The 24,163-nt window shown below is 34.5% G+C and overlaps 1 pseudogene; it reads right to left on the reverse strand.

Annotated features, from left to right (window-relative positions):
- Positions 1-24,163, reverse strand: part of LOC129753330 (T-box transcription factor TBX2-B-like) — a 96,910-nt pseudogene that overhangs the window by 16,219 nt on the left and 56,528 nt on the right.

Below are 24,163 nucleotides of genomic sequence, written 5' to 3' on the forward strand. Positions count from 1 at the left end.
GGCAGCCGCCGTTACCGAGTGACTAGAATGGTGTGGTGGGGTCGTTGGTGCCATTTTGTACTTTTCATATTTATCGAATGAGCTGACGTACGATCCGGGATGATGGGCAGAGTGGAGCGCTCCATGGCCATGGTGATGATGATGATGGTGGTGATGATAAATTGGCCCAAAACCGCTCGCTTCCGTCCCATACGGTTGGCTCAGCATTGACGAATTGCTGTGGTGATGAGGACTGCCAAGACTGTATGGCGACAGGCCAGTCGAAGGGCTGATCAAGGGTGACGACTGGAAAACACCGGTTCCGGTGAAACCGCCGGCAGCAGTTGAGTGATTAATTCCGAGCATAGCTGGAGCCCCGGAGTTTTCACCGTTACTCCCGGTAGAGCTGGGTGATATAGATGGACCGCCAGCCATCAGTGAAGTCGTCGTCATCGTTGAAGGATCTGTTGCCTCGATGTCTTCTGTGGGGGGAGACAGAGATCAAAAAGATTATGGATCAGAAATGGACAAAAAGTAGCGCGGTCGTATGCGTAACCCTTTGAAATACGTGGTCGTACGCAGGAATCATAAGATGTCTTTTATGTATTTGCTGAGAAAGCCGTGTTGAGAGAAGGCTCAAGTACGCAAAGTGCTTTACCTAGTAGCGACCAAAAAAAACCAGAAGCGACTACGGTTGAAAGAGTGAGAATGAAGGTTTTATGTTTTCCTCGGCGAAGCGTTAAGAACGATTGAAAAAGATGCTCGTGAAAGGCACTTAATAAAAAAAAATCCCGCCGCACATAAAACGGATTATGGTCTGTCAACAGAGTGTTACAACGTAAAATTTATTTCACTCCGCCATTATTGCGCGGGGACGTCTGGTGATTGTTGGACTAAGGTGAAACCGTTTCAAGTTCAATGAATGGAGAGATCATTGGATTTTTTTTTGGAAACCGTGAAATCTGTAACTAGTTTAATTCATTATTAACGAGATCAAATAATCTCAACAGTGCTAATATGTGTTGCTTCTAACTACGCAATCACATTTGGAGCAAAGAAGAGCTTCTTAGGGCCATTAACTAAGATTAAACACGAATTCGCTAATCGCCATTTATCTAGTTAACGGTCCTGTTTTAATGCATTCTCAATATTTTTTATAAAATAAATGCGTGTGCGCATTATTACATCGTCAAAAACGATATTCAAAATTTGTAATCGATCTTTTTCCTTATCAAGATGATAAAATTGAACATAATATAATGTACAAGGAGTATATTGAAAGAAAAATTCGAAATATTTTTCGAACATTTTATTAAATCACAAATAGTAAGCAGAAGCACGAAGTGACGTTCGGTCAGCATAATAAGTTGAGAATAGTAAGCGTTGAAAGTATTAAATTTCCGCTTTTGAAATATGATTCATATTTTTTTTAGAAATGCGATTAGGCGGCATCCATAAGTTACGTAATGCTAAAATGCACTTTTTAGACCCCTTGCCCCCTTATGTCACAAATCGTAACACTGCGACTTACCCCCTCTATGAAAATTACGTAACGCTGAAATATACCCTCCTCCCTCCATGCATGTTTTAAAATTTTGATTTACGAAGACTCGAAAAATAAATTTTACATAATGTGGATTATGAAGATTTCGACTGTATGTTTTAGTGTTCAAATAACGGCAAATCCTTCCAATTTGTATTTATAAACGACGTTTAATTTATTCCGTGCTCCGTGAATATTTGTCAAAAAAAATACTGTAAATTGCCAAAAAAAACCGTGAAATTGTGCATGAAGATTAGAAAGGATAACGTTGATGTTAAGTGTAATGATGGGTGAAGTTTGGAAAGCAGTTTCCCGAGATATATTAATTGCGATTCAAAAAATAGTGCTTAATAGTAAAGAAAAATGGCTACCGGTGTGATCTGATTTGCGTTTACGCAGTATCGATTAAATTTTCAAGCGTACTTTCCGATATAAAAATGTTCCCAGTGGTCCACTGCTGGTGAAGTCAGGAAATATTGTTTTAAAAGACATCTGAAGAATTTGGAAAAACAGCAATGCAGCGGCGCAGCCCAATTATTAGGCCACAGCAAGAGAAAAGGGAAATTCCGCAATGGGCGAAAAAATGCAGTTCTTTTTAAGATTGCTGCGATGCGCGTTGCTTGTAGGCGACAGATATTTTGAAAAATATTTGGTTGCAACCCGTTCCAGTTGGCTCCAATTAGGAAGGATTGGGAAACAGCTCCGGCCTAAACCTTCTATACCATTGAATGGATTTGGTGAGATCGTTTCTTTTTGAAAATTTATTGCTTTTACTCTTTTTTTCAGTCCTATTTGCCGAGTAGGATTTCCCATATAAATATCCCTTCCCCTTCCTTTCTAAATACAGCGCTCTGGATCGTATGAGTTCTCTGCACCTGAAAAGTTTTATTTGCTGTATCAGATCATCCCCATTATGATTACAATGACTTGTCGCGGTGTGCATTATTGTACTAAACTTATTTTTAAAACCAACACTTGAAACGAATATTGAATCCAGATACTCGTTTTGGCATCTTGTGTTTGCTTTGATGATTAAGTTGTACTTTGTGTATTAGCCAATGCAAGATGTGTGTAGTCACCCAATGCTATGCTATCAACGACGTTTAATTTATTCCGACTTATCGGTGTTTATTGCCACCATCACCAGAGATCCAAGTTGTCGTTTATTACTATTTTTTTTGTAAAAACGTACTGTGTGTATTATTTTCTGCAGAATCTATTTCCCATTCAAAATTTTTCTTTAAAACTTTCTATGGAAGCACTATAGTGTACTTTCAGGCGGAACCGACCAGAGAGTGTTTAAAAATTTTACGTTAAAATTGATTGCATTCTCAACAAGTTCCAGATTCCACATCTGCACTATCGAATTACACATCTGCCCTGTTTGTGTCTCACAGTGGGGCAGAACCTATGAAGCCTAGACAAAACCTCTTTTTGTAAATTTCGAAAATTCATCATAAATTTATGCTTTTTAGAAACTGGACATTACACCGATCACAAATCTATCAAACATATCTTAAAATTTGTTGTTTCATACAATTTTTAAAGTAGGTGAAGTTGTAGTTTGATGATGTTGCATTTTATCGCAAAAACAAAAAAAATATTTTCAATACTGCTCTAAAATTGTATTTCATAAAAAACCAAAATAAAAAAGCATGGATGTGTTCAGAATAATAATCGAGCACAAACGAATAACGTTAAAAAATTTCGAATTTTCATAATATTCGGACATCTGGAAAACATGTTACCAGACGAGACCCCACCCTCATTCTTACACAAACCTTAAATCCAACAAAAAAAAATTGCCACTTTTTGCCAATTCAAAAGTTATTCACGTTTTAGTGAAACATGTTTTTGGACAATTCTTGTACTTTTGGGATTGCAGGGAGGACTCAGTAAGCCGTGCCCAGGAGCGGCCGCGTTTTTTTTCTTTGATTCCTTGCTTCAGAAAATTTAGAAAAAAACAGGATATTTTAGCCAAAATCCGGTTTAAACGTTTACAAAGCTTAATAGTGGTCCTATGTTCCGTAAAGTTTAATAGAAAGAAAGTAGATTTTTGGCGTTCGAATCGGAGGAATTAGTTTTTTAGAAGGTCTGGTGCTACGCCTCCCGGACCAACTCAAAAAGACTAAAGTCCAGCTTCTCCGTTAATCCAAGGACGTTCAAAAGCTAAGTACATTGCAAATTTATTTATCATTTGTTATTATTTATAATTCTCAAATGATGTGTTATAATAATTAAAAAAAAACATGAATTTTAGAGGTTTTGACACCGTAAATATTTGCAGGCAGGAAATATTTCGTTCGGAATTTCGGAAACGTAGATATTTTTGTGAGTTAAGTATTTGAAAACGTTTTCAAACCAAAATGGAACCAACTGGTCGAAGTCCAGAAGCGAATCAGTGTGTTTCGGAATTCCGTATTTTATAGGCGCTTTCTTCACCGGAGATCCTATTTTTACAGTTTTTATGGCCTGTTCAAGACGGTGAGTGCTTTTCGACCGACAATTGCTCTTGCCAAGATCTTTTGAAGGCGTATGGAGAATCAAACCGATGAAAAATTTAAAATACCTGGAGAAACTTATATGTCCGTTTTACCCGACCTTGAGGTGTCCGTTTTACCCGCCTTAGCAACTTTTTTTTCGTAACGTTTGCTGTTCAAGCCCTTTGACGGAAATTCTCTGATTTTCCTCCAGATGGTTAGACAGAAGCCCAATAAACACTCTACCTTTGAAAACGGTTGAAATTTTCGAAAATTTTTCGAGTTATGAACTATTTAATGAGGTGAGAAAATTACATCAGATAATGGATCCTCAAAGTTTTTGTTTGTTTTTTTTTTACTATGATGGGAGCTTGCTTGCTATAAATAAACAAAGGTTCTCGAAAGCGTTGATACACTTAGGCGAACATATTCCCATCATTAGATTTGTGCTAAACATTGTAATTCTCGAAATATTGAAAGTGTCCGTTTTACGCGCTGTGTCCGTCTTGCCCGACTTTCCCCTACCCCTTCAGTCCCACGTTCACATAATGTGTTTCCAACAAGTTTATTGATGATTTTTTCCATCAATTGATAAGATTTTGTTCATAAGACTGAACAAATTTAGAAAAACCTATTAAAATACATAAAAAAAATTTAGTCTACATTCATTAAACATCATTTGAGAAATTATATATTTTTTTATATTTAAAGGCTGCATTTTTATAATATTATTATTTTACGATCTAAGGTGTTTATTATAACACCCTTTCGCAATAAGATAAAAAAAAAGGAAAATAGGGTGATTTGCCAATCGTTGTCCCCTAACCCATTGTTGCACAGCATGACTTTAATTGTCAGTATTTCAGATGATATTTTAACTTTTCCCAAAAATAATACTCAATCATGTAATTCGGAATGTTTTTCTGATAAAATGAGGCTTTTGAGATATTTTCTGCTGTTAAATGTGTATCTTGTGACAGTTTTAATTTTTCTTGTTTTTTTCCCGCGGTTTTCGTGCTAATTGTTAACAAAAACCTTAACATTCCTTCTACGGCAAATAAGGTTTTACGTCAGAACAAAACATTTTTCGTATCAGTTTTCTATACGAAATTTTTGTTGGACAATTTCAACACCATGATTTTGAAAAACATTGTGATCCTTACTTAACCAGAAAATATGTCGGATCGTGCAACAATTGGTCCGTTCAATCTCCTCATGCCCCATTGTTGTACATTGATTAAGTCCTGAATTACAACAACGTGTTTGAATTAGTAAGGAGGCTTGTACGGAAAAATCAAAATTTTCATTCAAAAACCATCAGAGATGTACTGAAAGTTCAAAAAACATAATTTTGGATTTTAAAATATTTTTTGGCTTTCGAAATGGTTATAACTTTTTTCATGAAATACTTTGCTTCTTCTCATGTTGGCAAAAAAATAATCTTAAGAATGGGCAAAATTAATGATTAAAAATAAACTTCATTTCAAACTTATTTGAAATTCTTGGACATTCGAAAAGTTCATCTTCCATACAAATTGTCATACAAAATTGAACACATTCATTGACCACATGCATAAATGGATATTTACGTTTAACTAGTAATTTTAGTAATTTCTGTGCTCCAATTAATTATTTTCCACTTAGAATTTTCACATTTTTCGCACTCAATGTTGATTTTTAATAATTTATTCAATAATTCAAAGACACTTTATATATCCATAAGTTTATTTTTTCTACTGTCGAATCTTAAAATTCAAGTTTTGAAATTATTAGGCTCGTTGAAAAAACTTATGAATGTATGAAAGTCGGGCAACTTGCATCGTCTGAAAAAAGTCTAAGTCAACTCAACTGCATTGGCTTTGAGAGACTGCTTTTTTATCAGATTTATTTTGAAATTCTTTATCCCGACCATTTACTCAACATTTTATGCAAAGAATCTAAAAATTGTCCTGGAAAAATCTATTTCTCTTATTTCGAGACGACAAATCTTAAAGAATTGTATTTCATGTCGACAGCGATCCCCTTGATATTGTAAATAATATTGTCAGATTATTGTACAATAGGAAAACAACGATCCTATCATCCAGAAAAATAAACAGTCATAGCTTTGTGAAACCTAATTTGATCCAAAACAGGTTTTCAACCGGAAAGCTCTATGTGATGTGATTGTTTCCTGAAGATTGATGAAATGCTACAGAGGTTACATTAATTACAAATAAACCCACTTACGTGAAAAAGATATTTAAATCAATTAACTTTTCGAAAAGATAAATTCTTTTACAAAATTGTATATTATGAGCATAAATCAGTCGAACGATCTGAAACTTTGGGCGTGGTTGTGTGCATTTTCAAGTTTTAAATTGATATTCAATATGTAAAAATCGATAGACTTACAAGTGAATCCTAAAACAATTTTTTTATAAAATCATATCTTCATAGGGGTAAAAGGGGGCAAAACAGATCATGTTCTCTAATCTTTTCACCTGTAAATAGGCACTTTAAAATGAAGTATCAAATACCTTTCAGTTTATCCTATATTCTATTTTAAAGACATAAAATTTTATATTGGTAGGACATATAAAGAAAAAAGCTCAACACTGGGCAAATTATGTCAAATAACACTCCATTCAAATGGCTTCGGTTAAATAAAGAGATGGATTTGAGTTTCTGAGAAAACTATTCCAGACACTCAAACCGACGGCTTTGTGTTTTTTAAGATTTTGAGTTCAAATTTTCCAATTGTGCATTGGACGATATATATGGAGACCACCGCGCCCCCCCCCCCCCCCCCCTCCCTAAAAAGGGCCGTCTTCAAATAAGATTGCATTCGAACAAGAAGTTCTCATAATAAGCTTCCGTAACAAATATCAGCCTCTTCGACCACATGGTGGTTGATTTTCAAAATGTGCAACCATTGGAAAAAATCGGACAACATTATGACCGACATGAAATTTGTCTGTGCAACTATTGGGCACAGACAAGCTGTTTTAAATGATTTTTTAAATTTGTATGTCTCTTTTTTCAAACACTTGAACTTTTGGATCTTGTTGACCAATCCTGTATGAGTGCATCGACAAAAAAAAATCGAGTGAATTCGATTGAAATGACTAAAATACAGCATAAAAACCAAAATCATGTGCTTAGCTGTGCAACGATTGGCAAATCACCCTATGCGTCCTTTGTCTTTCCTACATTTGGGTTAGGATTGATGAAATTTCCAAAATACATGATAAAATAAAAAATTGACTAATTCCTTCCATTATCCGTTGTTTTTTTTTAAAGCAAATCAGGAAAAAAAACTTTTATGTGATAGCGTTATCTTACAAAAAGCAACCGTCTATGGAAACAATTTTACAAATAATCACTATTTATTTGCATCAACTTTTTTTTTGCTAAAATTGTTGAAACTTCTTGGTCTTTTTATTATTTAACAGTCGACCAATTCAGAAGTAACCAAATCAATCCATTTAATACTTTTTTTTTAGCGTTTGTAATTTTTCAATCAAAAGAGTAAGGTTTAGTAACATTTGTGATTGGTTAAACACGTTTTCTACTAGTTTATCTAATCCATAAATGTACTGATTCTATCTGAGAAATAAATTTCTTTTAAATACTTCAAAATAAAGGCAGATTTTTTTAGGTTTCAGTAGTGTAGTGACAATAGTTTTGGTCACACTAGTCAAAAGTGTCTCCCGATCAAATACTTTAAACCAAACCTCTAAAATAAAATTGTTTTGCTAGGATGCAGAGGTAACCTTGGTCCTAAAGCACAAAATTGATCTTTCATCCTTTCCTACCTTTTCCAATCTATCCATTGACTACTAGGACGTGGCCGGCGCCGTTATTGATGTTAAAAGAGAGAGCATCAGGTTTGAGCATTGTGAATGTGTTGCCAATCCCAGGTTCCATTCATTCGACCTCTGAACAAAACTGATGGCCTCGGTCAATCACGGAATAGCAACCATTGGTGATGTGGAACTCGTTCTTCTAAGCCACGCCTGAGATCGTGGAATTCGAAATATTTTTATTTTTTATAGTGATATTTTCCAAATTGAAAACATTTTAAAATAACTCAAACTTGCGTTGGTTAATTTATACGAATGAAAATGGTGATGAAGCATTTCGAATTCAATGATCAAAGGTGGATGTGAGTAGACAATTAAGCTAAGCTAACCTAATTCTTGTACTTTTGGGATTGCTTTCGAAAATGTTCTTGCCAGAAAAACTTGAACACAATCTAATTTGAAATTTAGCTCATTTATTTTTTTCTTCATAGGATAATTTTTATAATACTTTTTCGGTATTTTAATTTTTTTTTATCTACAGACAAGCAGATAAGATTCTTTAGAATATAAACTTTCTATAACATTCTCAAATCCTTTTCGGTCAGATGTTTAGTATCTGTTAACTAAATTAATTACACACTGAATGTTAGGATTAAAAAAAAAAGAACCATGTTTAATTGCTGTCAAATTAAGCAACAGCCTACTTGATCCATTAGCTACTTATATAGAGTACGAATATGAGTTTATAACTTATTCATCTGAACTTATTTGTTCTATTACTGAGCTCTGACCAATAGACTGGCCCAAATTTGTATGGGATGATTTTTACAAAAAAAAAAATTCAACGCGGCACCCCATTGATTGGTGCATTTAGGTGAAAAAATGACTTTCTGAAAGTTTCAGGTCATTTGGAAGAAGCACGAGCTGGCGCAAAGGACTTGAAATTTGTATGGAGATTTTCGGCAAAATGTATGAAAAATCGACATACTTCCACTCTTTGTGTTCTAAACATGTTTTCAGTATGCTAGAAAGCTCAGAATTTCAGGAATTGTAGTTCAAACAATGACAAACAAGTTTGTAGAAGATTGTGACGCGATACGAGTTGACTGTGATGAGTTATTTGCAATTGAATGTGTGATTTTTTTCGCAATGCGCGTGGAATATAAGGATTTTTATTTATATGGGCCAGTCTACTGACCAAGGTTGCTGAAAAAAATTCTGTGTTTTGACGAAAAAAAATTCTAACTTTCTGTGATTTTACCCAAAAATTCTGTGATGGATTTCTGTTATGCTTTTCCATTAATTTCCTTCAAAAGTCATGTCGAATTGCGTCTTTTTACATTTTAATTAAGAAAAACCAATTAACATTACGAATTTTATCATAATTTTCCAATTCAAAATTATTTATCCAAAATTTATATTGACATAAAAAATTTAATTTAAAAAAAAAACGTCCTAAATTTAAAAATTCTGTGATATCTGCGAATATTTTCAAACTCTGTGTTCTGTGACACAGATTCTGTGATGGAAATTGGCTCAAAATTCTGTGAAATTATAGATGTTTCTGTGATTTCGGCAACCTTGGCTCTGACATCGTGTACGTGTTTTTTTTATTGGTTTACAAGTTTTAAGTTTGGTTGATTTTTTCCTGAAGTTTCTTCCCCGAGGTTTGGTTCAAAATGTTCCGGAGATGAGACATTTTTGAAATGCCCAATGAGAGCAGTCACAAGGGCTGGAATAATAGAAAAACCTACGTTCTGGAAAAAAATTGAACAATCTGTAATTATAGACTGTGAAAGAAAAAAAATCTTTGAGAAAAAAACAATAGAAAGCTCCAAAATACAACAAAAATGGAAAGGCTGTTACCGTACAGATAATTCTTTTTCGCGAAAAAATAATCTTTGGCTTCAAACTAAAATAAGTTTGGACAAAGCTATCAGTGAAGGTTAATATTAAATTCTCAATTATTTTTATATAAAAAAAAGCCCTACAATACAATCATTGATTCTTCAGGAGGAAGACCTTCAGTAAATGTTCAAGATTCTTCAAATCGTTCAAAACGTAGAAAATCACTGGATTGCGTAGATCTGTTCCAACACAGTAGCTTGCAATGGCGACAGAAATGAATTAGAGTTCAGAAGGAAAACAGCAGAAGCCAATCATATGAAGGTAATATTTCTTCCAACATTTTCTCGAGCGAATTGTTCTTTAGAGCAATCTAGTCTTGGAGGAATTAAGCTTTACACTCCTAATGAAGCTTTAGCCTTGATTTTGGATCTGGATTTAACCAGACACCAATATCAAGCATTTAGATCTCAAGCCAAGAAGAGAGGAATCGATCTGTATCCTTCGTACAAAAAAAATCAGCAGGAATAAAGCTATGCTATCCTTCCGCTCAGGACATGGAAGAGACTAAGTCCAAACTTTTGGTATCACTGCAACCGTTGATGGATTGATCCAAGAGATGTGCATATATTCATGTAACATTTGTATGGGAACCCCCATTCTTGCGAGGAAAGGGATCTTAAAACATCATTTAACTTTTTAACGGTTCTAAAAACCCTTACATGAAAATTTTTGCGCCGATCGACTGAGTAGCTTCCAAGTTTATAAGGAAAATCAGCTAAATAAAGTAATCTAGATCTAATTTCAAAACATCAAGATGAAAAAAATTCATCAAATTAAAGATTTTTGTCAGAAGAACAACTTTTCAGAAGACTTTTAACCAGTAGGATTTGATTTGACAAAGTTATAAGGTTTTGACCATCGATTGGTCAGGTCTGCCCCACTGTGCGCCTTAGACTCTAAAATGATGTTCAAACTTATTGATCGTCAGCTTTTTTATTTTATGCTGATTATTTTTTCCCTGATATGCAGCACAGATCGTAAGGACTAATACAAACCAGCATGAAATATGATGAAATTTGGAGCGTTAAGCGATTCAAGCTGTGGCAAAATTGGCTAAACATAAATAGCCAGTAATTGGCATATCTACAAAATAGCTTCGAGCAGACTGACATTTTGTGAGAGGAAGAAATCGTTACGTAACGTTGAGCATCCCCCCCTCCCCCCTATGTCACTATTCGTAACAATTAAGCTCACCCTCTCTCCCCTTAAGAGCGTTACGTAATTTATGGATGCCCCCTTATTCATAACGTGTAGCTTATTTATTTAAAAAATTTAAAAAAATGATTCTAACTAACCCGGAATAATATAAAGTTACAGAATAGAAAAGATTGTTTTTTGACATGTGAAGCATTTTGACGAGTTATCTGATTTTAGTTTTCGCTCGCACAAGTTGACCCTGGCGAATGAAGTAACGACTAAGTCATCGGAAAATTCTTCCTGGTGTGGAATGACTTGCACCAATGTATTGAACTCAAACCGAACGATTTGAAGGTCAATGGCACTCACCCGATGATTATTCAATGAGTTCCGTTATAATTACGACGCGCGGTGCACCAGTGTTCTATACGAAGAAAAAGTTCAGAACCCTCAATTAGCTACCTACTGACTGATTGTCATGAACACCAAATTTCAAGTTCAGAAACCCACCCAACTGAGCCCCATAGTCTCTTCTCTTTGTTAAACTAATTTGAAATTCAATCAAAACTCCACTCTGCGGTGTCAAAACGGCAAAATTAATCGGTCGGCTCCAAAATCCAAAAAAAAATAATGTTAATTAATTACCGTACACGGATGATATAAGTCAGGGTCGCTTCATTAAAGAAGCACCAGCCAGCCAGCCAGAGCTAGAGCTGAAAGCACTGGGGCGCAACATGAGACACTTCCCTAGTTCCGTGTTTTGCGATCGTCTTGGATGGAAGTGGCGTTTAAGAGTTGAAAAGTGAAAGCAAAAACCAGTTTCCACCCGGGTTGTGTGTGACCTCGCGTCTCGATAATGCTTAGCACAATATTATTAGATCCGAATGCCATTCTCGGCAACTTAGTAGCTGCGACTAGCCAACACATGGCGGGTGCATATGGTTATAAGCTAGGGTAGAAGAGCCAAGGTAACATCTTGCGTGCTGCGCTGAGGAAAACATTTCTTTGGCGAACAAATCAAAGCTTGAAGCTCTGGCTAGTTTTAGGCTGGCGTCTCAGATAGAGGTTCATCAAAATTGATTCAGTCAACTTACTCTTGTAATTTCCGCCTCGGTCACTTTTTATACGCTGCTCGTTCATAGAGGAGATTCGGTCTTGTGAACTGTAACGGATCGGAGAACATAAAAGAATAAGAGGTTAGCAGTTTTGTTTAGCTGTCGAAGGGGTCTATCGAAAGACACAATCTGAATGATTTAATATTTGATGTTATTAAAATAAGCTTATAGAACATCATCTCGGATGTTTCCTAGGGACTCCGTTTAACGGAAACACCGGAACCGGTAGTGATTTTCACTGACTTTTTAAATTTAGGACTTCTCCTCACGGAGTACGGCAATTGTCTATGAGACAAATGAGTTTCATTAAATAATCTGTATAGGGGCACATTATATGTTGCCGAAATACCACAATACTTACCCTACGTCCGTTCATTTTTTGTAGAGAACATATGTATGTTAATTTTTTTTATGCCAAATGTTCGATAATTATTCTTCTAAAGCCGGTAATTTTCACCGATCAAACTGTGGGGAAGAGGCGGGCTAAATGCACATGCTAAAGAGAATACTCATTTTCTCCCATATTCCTATAGATAGGAGTCTGAAACTGTATGCACATGAGCGGACATCTATTTGGTATACGTTAGAGTAATTTTCCTGTTAAAGTCTCTCAATTTTTTTGTGAAAATAATTTAATAATACATGTAGTCCAAATTGCCAATTTCCGATACCGGGCGGGCTAAATGCGCATATCTATATCATGAGTGAAAAAAGTGTGCGCCGGCCGATGCGAGATACCAAGAATAAAGTAGATTTTTTGCTTACAAAAAACGACAAATTATTTTGTTCAAACTTTTTCATGAAATGTTCAAACTTTTTTCAAGATTACCTTCTTAGAAAGTATTTCGATTAAACGAACTGTTAACTGTCCGATTTTTAAATACACTAAGCTTTAGTACGCCTCCGAACCAAGGTTTCCGAAAAAAATTCTGTGATTTTTGAGAAAAAAATTCTGAATTTCTGTGATTTGCCCCAAAAAATCTGTGATGGTTTTCTGTGTTGCTTTTTCCTTTATTTTCATAGGAAATTCACGATAAATAGAGTCTTTTTTATATTTATGTTTGGCAAAATCAATTAAAATATATATCTTATAATACATTTTTAATTGAAAGTAAAAAAAATCTAAATTTTATATTGACTAAAAAATCATAATTTTGGAAATCCATTCAAAATTCAAAAATCTGTGAAATCTGTGAATTTTTCATAATTCTGTGTTCTGTGACACAGATTCAGTGATGAAAATTTGCTGGAAATTCTGTAAAATTACAGATTTTTCTGTGATTTCGGCAACCTTGCTCCGAACTGCCTATCGATACGCTCCTATTATGTTCCAATTACAGAGACTGTATTTCTTTTTGTACGGAATTTTCATCCTGCACAGAGACTGCATGACCAGCGTATCCGTTTATATTCCGTTGAGTTTTTACAATTTTTTGATACTCCGTAGAGAAATTTTCTACTTTGTAAAGTTTACATTACATTTTGTGGTATTTGTGTTCATTTCAAGTCCAAAGACATACATAATTTCCTTAAGCTAGAAATTTAGGGTAGTGGGACTCGATCCCTGGACCTAAAAGCTCGGTAAACAACTGGTGAGCAAAACCAAACTCATAGTTTTCCGATTACTGTGTTATTTAATGTGTTTAACCTTCCAATGCTGTTAGGGTCTTTATCACCCGAACTGTACGTTCTCGATGCAATATCTGAGGAACGATTGAAGCTAGATTCATAAAATTTGTTGACTTTTCTTAAAATGAGAACTATATAATCCCTCATTTTGGATTTTGAAGTCACCCACCAAAAAAAGGACTATTAGCTTAGCACAGAGAACAGACGTACAAGCTCGAACAAAAAATCTTCAAATAAGTATGTGAAATTTCAAATGCTTTGTTCGGATAAATACATTAAAATCTGACTTGAAACCAGGCTTGAAAATTTTCATTCATTCATATGGACGGCGAAATTTATTTTGGATCACTATACCCAAGAAAATATGATCAGTCATGGATCATGTCATGACAGAAATATTCCTATCATGTGAATGAAAATAACATTCGTATTCACGTGAGATAAATAAATAAATGTCAAGTATGAGAAGAGTGAGCAATGAATGAAATTTGGGAATCAAATGGAATCTTTAAAAAAGCCGCAGCAAACACTTACATATCTCTATTTTCATATTTTAATACTATTGCTAGTTAGCGTTTGTCATACTATAGCATATTGAAAATAAGCTTGGCAAACGAAGCAGCAAAAAATTGCACTGATGATCTATGTCATGACCAGTTTTAACCGTCATGTCATGACCGAAATATTGGAGATCTCAATGATCAATGACATAATGGAAAAATCTTTCTTTACCAAAATAATCATTCATAGCATGCTTTCATTTCGAAAAAATTCTAAACTAACGACATGTGAGGAAAAAAATAGATCACGAGTCGCAATTTTTGGCTCATGACTATGACATAATCCCGTCCCTGCTTGAAACAGTGCCATCTATTGTGTCATTCAAAAGTTACAAATCAACGTTCAAAGTGACCAGTTTTCGAAAAGGCGTATGAATAATTGAACCAACGTTTCGCTAAAATTTTAATAGACGGATCAGTTTTTTTGCTAGATTAATGCAAAGAGAGGTATTTTTGAATGGACAAAATTTCACTTCCTTTATTTTTGTACATATTACTGAGGCAGTCAAAATTACTAACAGCTTTTTAATAAGTTTTTGATCACTTATTGGATTGAGAGAACGCATCGGCTATGTCCAGTCGAATAGGAACATTCTTGACGATCAGTCTCACCCGGCAGATTCTAGACATCTTAAAAAGGGATTACTTCCAAAAATCACTTTCGCATCCCATTATTTGAAAATTTGGTTCTTCTAGAAAGTTTTAAAGAAATACGAAACTTCAACAGCGATTTTCTTGAAACATGCTAAGTAGCTCATACGACCTGTGTTAAACTGAATAAAACTTTTTCAATTTTTCTCTGTTTTGGTTTTCACAGTTCTCTTTGGTGTGATTGAAGACATCTGGTGGCTCAGCAAAAAAAAAAAAAAAACAAAAATTGTTTCAAAACGGAAGTTGGAATTTTTACACACGTTCTCTGTGCTATTAGTCTGTTAAGGTCATAAATACGGATTACTGTTTTGCAAATAAAATCAAAACTACTTAGCCGATTTTTAGAAATTCGGATTATAATTTTTTTGGTCTGGTCAAGTCAAAATAACCTCAAAAATGGATGTTTTGCTACAAATATAACTCATTTTGCTAAAATCGTAATAAAAAACTGTTTATTGATAAGGATAAATAGGGCCTAGGATAAATTAAAGGGCCTTCTAAAATATTTTACTGATAGAGGGAAAAAATTATGCCATCTGTCGTATTTTCAAACAAATTGATTGGTGCTAAGTTAGCACTGCTAACACAAGGCGGTGCAGTAACAAGTCAGATTTTTGGGTTGATCGTATTGGAACTATGTATGTATAAAGAGTAACAAAATATTAGAATCTTGAAATGGAAAGTCTAGCCATAAAAAAAAACTAGTAAATTAGATTTTTTGTACTCAGATTCTTTAATTTCAAATCAATAAATTTACAACATAAACACAAAAGACTTGCTATCCTGCTGTTGAACGTGAACCTTAATAAGCTACATAAGAGTGAGAATCTCATTTGTGTACATACTTTGAAATTTTTTGGTTGATTTGTTTTCTCCGTGCAATTGCAAAATCAAACAGAGGCAAAGAGTTGTATTGCCCTAATGAGTTTCCAGAACCGATCTTTTTCAGTTATCACAACCTACTTAACAAATTAAAAATTAAAAGGAACAAAAAAAGAGAATCAATTCATCCATTAACAAAACTTTAATATTTAAAATATCTCCTTATAAATATTCTTCGAAGTTTGATAGAAGTATTTCAAACTAAGGGGTCGCTTTTGAAAGAACATCAGTGCATCAGGAACAAGAATAAGGAAAACAAGCTAGTTAAAGGAAAATTCGAACACATTTTTCACTTTACTTTTAAACTTTGTATCACTGCCCCAAAGTTTGAAATAGGAGTTTCCTTAAGAAAAATCTAAGAGCATAGGAGGTGTAGGAAAACTCTATTACACCATTCATCAAAATGGATCCTGAGTTATAACCTTTCCCCTACTTACTAAATCCTTTTCTTGGATATTTAAATATAGATTCGTAGACGTATAGACGGTTTCTATGGTTGGTTATATTGACTTACCTTTGTTCCTGAATTTTTCAAAAAAAAATTATCTTTGGAATATAAAGGGACAAAAGGTTGTTAATTGATCCTGGGAAGTATCCTACTAACTATCATTCCTTCATCCCTCACTGACTACTAGGACGTGGCCGGCGCCGTTATTGATCATTTTCAAAGGGAGAGCATGAATTTTGTGCATTGTGAATGAACTGCTAGTCCCAAGCACCATTCTTTTGGCCCTTGAACAAAATTGATGGCCTCGATCAATCTCGGAGAAGCAACCATTGTCGAGGTAGAACTTGTTCTGCTTAGCCACGTCAGCGATCACTGAATTTGAAGTGAGTAAGTTGAAGAAAGTCTAATCAAATATGTTATATGAAGCTTTAAATGAAAGATCATATATAAGCACTTCAAGTTCAATGATTTAAGGTGGATATGAGTAGTCAACTAAGCTAAGCTAAGCTAAACACAAAAGACTTGCTATCTTTTTTACTCTAAATCACCTCAACATTAAATCGCATATTATAAGCTTTTCGAGTAGGAACAAAAGAAGTATATATTTGCAAAACGGATACAAAACGACCGATCAGTTGGGGGAAACTTAGAACAGGAATAGAAAAAAACAAGATAGGGCAAAACGTTCAAATATCACACACTTACTGAAAAACTGCACTATTTTGAATAATCAACAAACAATAGTTGAATATTGAGTAATAGTTTAACGAATAGTGTTTGATTTTTGAAAAGGATTTGCCAAAATATATCGAGATCTCAAACACATTTTTCTCGATTGGAGCCAACTTCTGGTTTCGCCCTTATGAAATGTTACACGATTCGTTTTCTTTGACATGAGGTTTGACAGCTAGCTCTACATGCTGGTGGTGACATCTCTTTGTAAAATAGCTTCATCCATCGATCCATTCAGTCCGTATAAATTAATTTTATAGCTATATTTTCATGAGATTTAGCAAATTTTGATTTTCAAAAATGCTTTTCTGTTAAATCACATCCATTTCCAATCGACAGTAAAGAATTTATTATGAAGAGACAGTTAAAATGACCAGTTTAAGTATTATACCATCGAATTTCAACATATTGTGAAACTTATTGATTTGGGCTTCACGATTTTCGTTACACTGAGCACAATTTCATTCAAATTTTCAATTTCATTATAAAATTATACTTAAAAAATCAAATACGCCATCAGATTAACTCAAAAATTTGAAATCAGAAATTTAAACCCATTTTATGTTAGAATATGGCACGACGAATTTCTGAAATTTCTCGTTGTATGTTTTCGCGGTTCTTTATGTGATATAACATATAAGTACCTCAAATATAATTAAAATTTAATTTATTTCCATTGGTTTTGATGTTTCAATTAAATAAATTATTTATCAGCTCAGATTTATAAATATTATCTGATTATTCAGTAGTAAATAATAGGTTTCAAGCACCGCATCCAGAGCGATTGCTAATTACCAAAAGATGGAAAACAAAAAATAAATAATTATAATTAAGCATCATTATCACTTACCAGAAGATCAAGCTATGTATATCCAATAAAATCGTCCTTCACTCCTGGGGAAGAAGGAGAACGATTGAAATATTTTCTTTCTTTCACAACCAGCTAACAAAATCAACTGGCTGATAATTCCCTTTTCCAATACGAATTTACAACTACACGCAAGAGAAAAATGAAAAAAAAAATTGAATCCACTTAGACTTCACGTGAAATTCATGCGCTAGCGAAGTAAAGTAGTTATTACAGAATACACGTGGAATCGATGTAATGTAACAAAATCTTACTTTACGTGAAAAATCCCGCAGTCATGAGAAATTTGTCCTAGCAAACTCATTTTACTTAACTGCAATGCAACTTATACATCACATGATTCTAACATTATTGAAATGTCCTGGACTCAGAGTCAGTATAGTACGGTTAAGCAGGGTAATTTCAAACATAACTACGCTGTGAGTATCGTTATGATCATGACAGGGTCCATAAACAATTAAAAAGTGATTGTTTATCATTCAATTGAAAAGTAACAGTTATAACATGCCATGCAAGTCTTGCTATATAAATTCTGTAATCATAGTTGTTGACGAGGTTCATGTATCTGAGAAACGATTTTTTTAAGATGTGTTCTATAAATTGACTCCATCGTCAATGTAAATGTTTTATAAATTGACTCCATCGTTAATGTAAATATTGTTTTTGATAGTTTTACGTTCAGTAAATGATGCTCCATAAGGTGTGATTTGATTTTTGTTAAAAAAAAACCTATTTAGTATTGTACAAAGTCATGAAATGACTTCAATATTTAGAAGTTTTTTCATTGCGTAAATACTTCAAAGATATCATCAACTTCGTATAACAAAAAATAGTTTGATTGATTATCGATTGAATAAAACGATTTCAATTTATAAAGAATTAACCTTCGACCTCTGACATAATCAGCTGCCTTCAATCCCAAGTGATTTCGACTCATTCTAATGATTCATCACGGCAGCAATTTAACAGAACGAGAAAAAAATCACGCTGGCAACGATCTATGTTTGGAGTTTAAGCTTTCAGTTATTAGCTAAAGCGCGTTGTAAAACATAATTAACCGAAACACAGCCAGCTCCTCCAAAATGCAGCTTTGATTCGAGCGCAACCAAATGGTAATGGAAATGATTTGGCGGTTTTTTGACTCCGCAAACTCCGGGGGACGCGGACGACACCTTGAAATCTACACACTCGATGAGATATTCCAGCTACAACCGACGAATGTCAGCATTTCCGTTCCGTCCGCCCATCTAACAAACATAAGTGCGAGGACATTTCGGATATACATTCTCATAACTAACTGCACCACCTACCAGGCAGAGCCCGCAAAACTGTAAAGGCGAATCGGTCTGACTTGAAGCTGTCGTTAACACATATTAAGTGGCAGGCCCCGGTCAATTGATGAATCTGGTCAAACCTGTTCTGCGCCAGAAGCGATCTGTTGGCGTTCGGATAGTATTTAAATCGTTGTCGATAGAATCGCTCTCGGGCGGCTAGAATTGTTGGGCTTTGGATCGATCACTTAAAACGATGGGAACAATTAATTCTAGCTTCTAATTTGACATTATTCGAGCAAAAATTGTGTAGATGATTTATTTACAAGATGCATAAAACTCTCTTATAAATTTATTTTTTTTTAATTTTTTCATTAGTTGAATTTTGAATTTTGTGTTTTTTTCTCATGTATATGTATTTTTTTAATCTGGGACACTATTGGTGAAAAAACTCATCTGAAGCAACATTTCAACGACTTGGTTTTTTTGTGCGGTCACCGACTAGTGAAGTGCGGTATCAATATTTGTAGAACCTCCATCCCAATGAAGCTAGAAGGATAGTCCCGTGGAGGTTAACGCCGTTTTTTTCGTTGTTTCGACCGATCCATTCTCGAGGAAAGCAAAAAGTTAATGGTCAACCGTTTGCAAATCGAAGATTTTTAGCACACTGCATTGGCAGATTGATTTCAGTTTCACCTCGAAAAACAATCGCAAATTGTTCTGACACAAAAACTTAAAGACCTCAGGCAATGAACAGGGCCTTAAAATGCCTGGAAAAGATAATATAATTTAAACTGAGGCAGGTTAGGTAGTTCGATCAGCCTGTGGAGGAATTTGGATTGGCCCTTGAAAAATGTCTATGTTTTTATTGCATTATTTTTCGCTTACATGGGAATGAAAAATGCTGATTCTATCTGACTTTTCTAACTAATGCAATATGGGTTTTTTTTATTATCTGACGGGTTTGCGCCGGGGTTTTCAGATTTTCTCCAAAATTGAAATTTGGCTCATTTTTACGACTTCAAAACACCTGTATTTTTTCAGATTTTTAACATTTTTATTTTTCGAGTAAGACTCGGTTAGATTTTTTTGTAAATAAAAAATAACCATTTTCCAAAGCTACATAACTCTGTTATTTTTCAACGAAAATTATAAAATAGCGCATCAAAATGCATTGAAATTTTATCAGCTTTCCAAATAAAATAGTTTTAAAAAACTAATTAATGACCTTTAACATGAAAAATTGTAAATAAGCTTTAAATGGCGTCTGAAAGTACCGTTTTAATCAATGATCATTTCATAAGCTGATTCAACTCAAAGTATTACTGGCTTTGAAACGGATCAAAGCTTTCACTTTTATGAAGCCGAAATTCCGTTTTTATGATTCATTTGCTTGGAATCTACGTTACAAGTTTTTAATTCTCACTATAAATTGAAAATATCAAGTTAAATTTAAACCAATTAAACAAAATTGGGAGAAATTATCAATTGAAAACTGGATTCATTTATTCTTCTCTAAAAGCATTCAGAATTCAATCATCAAATGTACAGTCTACATACAAAATTTTAAAATAAAAATCAAAGAAGATAAAGAAAACTTATTCAAGATACAATTAATAAAATTTCATTCAAGACCTACTCATCAATTGAAGTTTTAAATACCTCATAAAAAAATTCTATTCATTCAGTGCATTGCAGAATTAGATTAAAGAATAATCGCTAATTCATACCCAACATTTTATTGTTATTAAATATGCGATTCAAATTCTTTTAAGAAATCTATATACACTGAGGTTTTTTTACGCGGGGGTTTCGTACCGCGTAAAAAAAAATCCGCGTAAAAGAACCGCGGTCATTCGAAAATTCGCTTAAAAAAACCGCGTTAATTCGAAAATCCGCGTAAAAAAATCTTGTTAATTCAAAAATCCGCGTAAAAAAATCTTGTTAATTTAAAAATCCGCGTAAAAAAAACTTCATAATTCGAAAATCCTCGTAAAAAATCCATTTTAATTTAAAAATCCGCGTAAAAAAAATCACGTTACAAAAAAAAAAACGCGTAGGAACCATGATTATTTAAAAATTTGCGTACAATGATCATTTATTTTTAAGATAAAAAAATAAAATCAATTAGACAAATAGAATAGTAGAATATAGTGAGGCCTATTTGACAGTGTGGAATTCAGATCATCTCATGTCTCATGTCTCAGGTCTCATGTCATGTCTCATGGCTCAGGTCTCAGGTCTCATGACTCATGTCTCATGTCTCATGTCTCATGTCTCATGTCTCATGTCTCATGTCTCATGTCTCATGTCTCATGTCTCATGTCTCATGTCTCATGTCTCATGTCTCATGTCTCATGTCTCATGCCTCATGTCTCATGTCTCATGTCTCATGTCTCATGTCTCATGTCTCATGTCTCATGTCTCATGTCTCATGTCTCATGTCTCATGTCTCATGTCTCATGTCTCATGTCTCATGTCTCATGTCTCATTTCTCATGTCTCATGTCTCATGTCTCATGTCTCATGTCTCATGTCTCATGTCTCATGTCTCATGTCTCATGTCTCATGTCTCATGTCTCATGTCTCATGTCTCATGTCTCATGTCTCATGTCTCATGTCTCATGTCTCATGTCTCATGTCTCATGTCTCATGTCTCATGCCTCATGTCTCATGTCTCATGTCTCATGTCTCATGTCTCATGTCTCATGTCTCATGTCTCATGTCTCATGTCTCATGTCTCATGTCTCATGCCTCATGTCTCATGTTTCATGTCACATGTCTCATGTCTTATGTCTCAGGTTTCATGTCTCGAGTCTCATATTTCAGGTCTCAATTCTCAGGTCTCATGTCTCAGCTCTCATGTCTCGTGTCTCAGATCTCAGGTCTCATATTTCAGGTCTCAAGTCTCATGTCTCAGGTCTCATGTCTCAGGTCTCAAGCCTCAGGTCTCAGGTCTCAGGTCTCAGGTCTCAGGTCTTAGGTCTCAGGTCTCAGGTCTCAGGTCTCAGGTCTCAGGTCTCAGGTCTCAGGTCTCAAGCCTCAGGTCTCAGGTTTAAGATTTCATGTATCACGTTCTTAGTCTCAGAGTTAAGATTTCCCCAACTACAAAAAGATTCTAAGTGTTTTCCTTTGAAAAAGTCTTAGAATATTTTTTCTCAAAAACCGTGTTAATTCGTGAAATCCGTGTAAAAAAAATCGTGTTAATTCGAAAATCCGCGTCATTGAAAACCGCGTAAAAAAACCTCAGTGTATATTTATTAAAATGAATGTTTGTCTGTCTGTCTGTCTGCTCCCTGTAAACACAAATACTTTTGAACCGATCAATTTGAAATTTGATATGTTAGAGTTTTTGAGGTCGGAGGTGGTTTCTAAAATACTTTCAAAAAGTTCCGACTTAAAGGAGGGGGGGCTCCCATACAAAGTCAATAAAAATATGACACAATTTGAACAAACTACTGAGCCAAACAACGTGAAATTCGATGTGTATCCATTCTGAAGACCGAGAATAGTTTCTATAATACTTCAAATTAAGAGAGGAGGGGTCTCCCATACAAAGTTCCTAAAAATATGACACAATGTGAAATATTTCCGGTAAAATGCAAAATTCATAGAAATAAGACACAATTCGAACAATACCCTACAGAACCGATCAACATGAAATTTAGTGTGTAGCCGTTTTTAAGACCAGAAATGCTCTCTATAATACTTGAAATTCATCCGAATTCAAAAAAAGGGGGCACCCATACAAAATAAACTATAATATGTAAAATTTTCGATGAATTTTTGTTAAATATTGATAAACATAAGCGTTTTGACATAATTAAACATGATTAATTGAATTGACAAATATTGTTTTAGAAAATTAGATAATATATTGGATTAATAGACACTTCCTTTTTTAATGAAGGATGGTTCTCATCTATGTTAATATATAAAAATGAATTTCTGTCCGTCTGTCTGTCTGTCTGTTTGTCTGTCTGTTTGTCTGTCTGTCTGTCTGTCGGTGTGTCTGTTTGTCTGTCTGTATGTCTGTCTGTTCCCTATAGACTCGAAAACTATTGAATCGATTTACGTGAAACTTGGCAAGTAGAAGCTATTGAGACCTGAGTAGGTTTCTTTAATAGTTTGGGACCCCTCCTTCTCACTGGAAGTGGAGAGAGGGTCTATCAAATAAAATTTACAAGTCTTAATAACTCGAGAACTGATCATGCAAATGGAACCGAATTTGGCATGGGACGGTAATTGAGACTAAAAAAGGTATTTGAGACTAAAAAAGGTTTCTAGCGATATTTGGTACCAGTTTCTTCTTTCAATGGGGAGATAGGAAAGGAGCTCCTTTATAATTTTTTTGCATAACTTGAGAATTTATAAAGCAAATGGAACCAAATCTGGCATGGGAGAGCATATGAGCACGAGAGTTGGTTATATGATTATTTTAAACCCCTCCATTCTTTCATCGGAGATATAAGAAGGGAGTAGGGAGGCTCCCATACCAAACTTTACATGGATAAGAATTAGAGCACGAGAAATGGTTTGTTTAGAATTTGAGACCCCACTCTTCTTTCAAACAGTTTAAAGAAAGGGGGAGAAGCCCTTATACAATTTTGTTGGCATAACTTAAGGCCTAACCAAGAGAATGAAATCAAATTCGGCATGGTAAGATATTTGAGTACAAGAAAATTTCTAAGATTATTTCCTTCTTGCAGGGAGAAGAGAGGAAGGGAAGGAGGGAGTGCTATAAATATTTGTTGTATCGTTTAAGAATTATTAACCAATGGAACCAAAATTGATTTGGAAGGATTTTTGGTACGAGAAAAATTGCAATGATTATTAGAAACACCTCAGGGGGAGGGCTCATTTTAAGATGTTGTTGGCATAAATCGAGCACTTATCAATTAAAAGAGACCATTTGTTCAGGGCGGAGTTTGAACGGAGACCTAACGGGTGTTAAATAAAAAATGAGAATTTTTTCAATCAGATATAAAAAAATTGTTATTTTTTTCATCGATTTCAGTATTTTTTATTAATAACATAATGTATTTTCTTCAAAAAAATGTCAGTGAATGTTTGAATAAGGGCCGTGGTCTGATGTTCGACGCAACTTTGTCGCGATGCTCTCACAAGAACGTTGTACGGCACTTACGTCCATTTTCCGGATACAATTCCGGATTCT

Source organism: Uranotaenia lowii, chromosome 3 (assembly GCF_029784155.1).
Source record: "Uranotaenia lowii strain MFRU-FL chromosome 3, ASM2978415v1, whole genome shotgun sequence".
In the NCBI taxonomy this organism is placed as follows: domain Eukaryota; kingdom Metazoa; phylum Arthropoda; class Insecta; order Diptera; family Culicidae; genus Uranotaenia; species Uranotaenia lowii.